Raw genomic sequence first — 4,863 nt, 5'->3', positions numbered from 1 at the left:
ACCATCTTTCTATTTGAAGGTCTGAACATCCACTCTAAGCTTGCTCAGCTTTTGAGGAGGAAAGAATTTATCCAAGAAAGCCGTGACCAGCTTATCCCAAGAGTCCAGGCTATCCTTAGGTTGTGAATCCAACCATATTCTAGCTCTGTCTCTTACAGCAAAAGGAAAAAGCATGAGTCTGTAGACTTCAGGATCAACTCCATTCGTCTTAACAGTCTCACAGATCTGTAAGAACTCAGTTAAAAACTAGTAAGGATCTTCAGATGGAAGTCCATAAAACTTGCAGTTCTGTTGCATTAAAGCAACTAGTTGAGGCTTAAGCTCAAAATTATTGGCTCCAATGGCAGGAATGGAGATGCTTCTTCCATCAAATTTGGACGTTGGCTTTGTGAAGTCACCAAGCATTCTTCTTGCATTATTTTCGGCTGCCATCTCCTTCTCTTGTTCTAATGTTTCTGAAAGGTTACCTTTAGATTGTTGTAACTTAGCTTCTCTTAATTTTCTCTTCAGAGTCCTTTCATGTTCTGGATCAATTTCAACAAGAGTGCCCTTTTCCTTGTTCCTGCTCATTTGAAAGAAAAGAAAACAAGAAAAGAAAAGGAATCATCTATGTCACAGTATAGAGATTCCTTTATGTTAGTAGAAGAAGAAAGGGGAGAAGAATGTAGAAGAGGGGATTCGGATATTTAGATGGAGAGAGGTGAAGAGAAGTGTTAGTAATTAATTAATTAAATAGAATAAGAAAAGAGAGGGAGAATTTCGAAAATAATTTTGAAAAAGGGGTTAGTATTTTCGAAAATTAAAGATAAGATATAATTAAAATTAAAATTTAAAACAAAAAGAATTTTTGAAAAAGAGATGAGATATTTTTTGAAAATTAGAGAGGGAAAAGTAGTTAGGTGGTTTTGAAAAAGATAAGAAACAAACAAAAAGTCAAATAGTTAGTTGAAAAAGATATTAAAATCAAATTTGAAAAGATAAGAAGATAAGAAGTTAGATAAGATATTTGAAATCAAATTTTTGAAAAAGATAAAATTTTGAAAAAGATAAGATATAAAAGATAAGATAAGATATGTTTGAAAAAGATTTAATTTTTAAATTAAAATTAATTACTAACAAGAAACTAAAAGATAAGATTCTAGAACTTAAAGATTGAACCTTTCTTAACAAGCAAGTAACAAACTTCAAATTTTTGAATCAATCACATTAATTGTTAGCTAATTTTCGAAAATTTGATATAAAGGTAAGAAAAAGATTTTGAAAATATTTTGAAAAAGATTTTTGAAATTTCCAAAAAATAGAAAAAAATGAAAAGGATATAATTTTTGAAAAAGATTTTGAAAAGATAAGATTTTTAAAATTGAAAATTTGACTTGACTTGTAAGAAACAACTAATTTTGAAAATTTTTGACCAAGTTAACCCAAAATTTCAAAAATTTGGAGAGAAAAAAGGAAAAGATATATTTTTTATTTTTGAATTTTTAATTATGAGAGAGAAAAACACAAAAATGACCCAAAACATGAAAATTTTGGATCAAAACACAAAATGCATGCAAGAACACTATGAATGTCAAGATGAACATCAAGAACACTTTGAAGATTATGATGAACATCAAGAACATGTTTTTGAAAAATCTTTGATGCAAAGAAAACATGCAAGACACCAAACTTAGAAATCTTTAATGCATGGACTCTAACAAACGAAAAATGCATATGAAAAACAACAAACAACACAAAACAAGAAAACATCAAGATCAAACAAGAAGACTTACCAAGAACAACTTGAAGATCATGAAGAACACTATGAATGCATAAATTTTCGAAAATTGCAAGAAAAAATTTTTAAAGCATGCAATTGACACCAAACTTAAAAATTGACTCAAAACTCAAACAAGAAATACAAAAAATTTTTGGTTTTTTTATGATTTTATGATTTTTTTGTATTTTTATTATTTTTTTCGAAAATATACTTTGAAAAAACGAAAATAATAATAAAAAAATATTTTTGAAAGATTTTTGAAAACTTTTTGAAAAGAAAATTACCTAATCTAAACAACAAGATGAACCGTCAGTTGTCCATACTCGAACAATCCCCGGCAACGGCGCCAAAAATTTGGTGGACGAAATTGTGACCCTCTTTGTATTTGCATGAGATTTATTTAATGGCTATTGGCTATATGTGTGGACACAACTCCGTTCAACTTAACCAGCAAGTGTACTGGGTCATCCAAGTAATACCTTACGTGAGTAAGGGTCGATCCCACAGAGATTGTTGGTATGAAGCAAGCTATGGTCACCTTGTAAATCTCAGTTAGGCAGATTAAATTGGTTTATGATGAGTTCGAAAATTAATAATAAACAAAAAATAAAATAGGATAAAAATACTTATGTAAATTAATGGTGGGAATTTCAGATAGGCGTGTGGAGATGCTAGAATCCTCTCGAATCTCTACTTTCTTATTACATTCATCCAATCCTTCTTACTCCTTTCCATGGCAAGCTGTATGTAGGGCATCACCGTCTTCAATGGCTACTTTTCATCCTCTCGGGAAAATGGTCCTATGCGCTGTCACTGCATGGCTAATCGTCTGGAGGCATCACCCTTGTTGATGGCTACATCCCATCCTCTCAGTGAAAATGGTCCAAATGCTCTGTCACAGCACGGCTAATCATCTGTCGGTTCTCAATCAGGTTGGAATAGAATCCCTTGATTTTTTTGCGTCTGTCACTAACGCCCAGCCTTTAGGAGTTTGAAGCTCGTCACAGTCATTCAATACCGGAATCCTACTCGGAATACCACAGACAAGGTTAGACTTTCCGGATTCCCAGGATCCTACTCGGAATACCACAGGCAAGGTTAGACTTTCCGGATCCCCATGAATGCCGCCATCTATCTCTCTTATACCACGAAGATTCTGTTGGGGAATCTAAGAGATATGCGCCCGGCCTAAAGTAGAACGGAAGTGGTTGTCAATCACGCGTGTTCATAGGTGAGAATGATGATGAGTGTCACGGATCATCACGTTCATCAAGTTGAAGTGCAACGTATATCTTGGAATAAGAATAAAAGAGAATTGAATATAAAGTAATGGTAATTGTATTGAAACTTGAGGTACAGCAGAGCTCCACACCCTTAATTTATGGTGTGCAGAAACTCCACCGTTGAAAATACATAAGTGAAAGGTTCAGGCATGGCCGAATGGCCAGCCCCCATGGTCTAAGGACTATGCGCCCCCAGATGTTCCTTAGATCTAAAGTGATCAAAAGATGTCTAATACAATAGTTAAATGTCCTATATATACTAGACTAGCTACTAGGGTTTACATGAGTAAGTAATTGATGCATAAATCCACTTCCGGGGCCCACTTGGTGTATGCTTGGGCTGAGCTTGATCTATCCACGAGCTGAGGCTTTTCTTGGAGTTGAACGCCGAGTTATAGCGTGTTTCTGGCGTTCAACTCCAGGTTATGACGTGTTTCTGGCGTTTAACTCCAGACAACAGCATGTACTTAGCGTTGAGCGCCACTTTACGTCATCAATTCCCGAATAAAGTATGGACTATTATATATTGCTGGAAAGCTCTGGATGTCTAATTTCCAATGCCATTGAGAGCGTGCCATTTGGAGTTCTGTAGCTCCATAAAATCCATTTTGAGTGCAGGGAGGTCAGATTCTAATAGCATCAGCAGTCCTTTGTCAGCCTCCTTTTCAGAGTTTTGCTCAAGTCCCTCAATTTCAGCCAGAAATTACCTGAAATCACAGAAAAACATACAAACTCATAGTAAAGTCCAGAAATGTGAATTTAACATAAAAACTAATGAAAACATCCCTAAAAGTAGCTTGAACTTACTAAAAACTACCTAAAAACAATGCCAAAAAGCGTATAAATTATCCGCTCATCACAGCAACGGCACGTGCGTGTACTATGCGCGTACGCGTCACCATGCGTGGTTATACCATAGCAAATCTTATATCGTTTCGAAGCCCCGGATGTTAGCTTTCCAACCCAACTGAAACCGCATCATTTGGATCTCTGTAGCTCAAGTTATGGTCGTTTAAGTGCGAAGAGGTCGGCTTGACAGCTTTCCGGTTCTTTCATTTCTTCATGAGTTCTCCAACTTTTCATGCTTCTCCTTCATTTCCTTGGTCCAATCCTTGCCTCCTAAATCTGAAATCACTTAGCAAACATATCAAGGCATCTAATGGAATCAAGAAGAATTAGATTTAGCCATTTTAAGTCCTAAAAAGCATGTTTTCACTCTTAAGCACAATTAAAGGAGAAGTTATAAAACCATGCTATTTCAATGGATAAATGTGGGTAAAAGGTTATAAAATCCCATAAATCAAGCACAAGATAAACCCTACAAATGGGGTTTATCAAATACGACACAAATCTTCGAACTTCCAAGCATACTAAGCTATTGACGTGTTTCCTTGACTCAGTTGCATCAACTCAATCTCCTTAGTTTCACAAATAGTCTTCGGGAAGTATTTCTTATAAAGCTTCTCCTTAAAATCTTCCCAAAGAATCTCTCCCATGTCTTGTTGCCACAACATCTGTACTCCATACCACCAGTGCTCCGCTTCTCCATTCAACATATATGTTGTGAACTCAACGAACTGTATTTCGAGTAGTTGCTGGGCGCTCAACAAGTTCTCTATTCTTCGAAACCGATTGTCCGCCTCGATTGCCATAAGCATCCCCTTGAACTTGGGTGGGTTCACCTTCAGGAATGTCGCCAAAGTCATCATCTTGTCATTGTTCTCAACACCTTCAACGTCGTTACTATCCTCCGTATGTACCCCACTGCTAGTCCTGTTACGCTCACGTCGTCTTGTCCCCATGTAGCCATCTAGACCCTGA

The sequence above is a fragment of the Arachis stenosperma genome, chromosome 9 (assembly GCF_014773155.1).
Source record: "Arachis stenosperma cultivar V10309 chromosome 9, arast.V10309.gnm1.PFL2, whole genome shotgun sequence".
In the NCBI taxonomy this organism is placed as follows: Eukaryota; Viridiplantae; Streptophyta; class Magnoliopsida; order Fabales; family Fabaceae; genus Arachis; species Arachis stenosperma.
The sequence above is the reverse complement of the archived record's forward strand: the minus strand, read 5'-3'. Positions refer to the sequence as shown.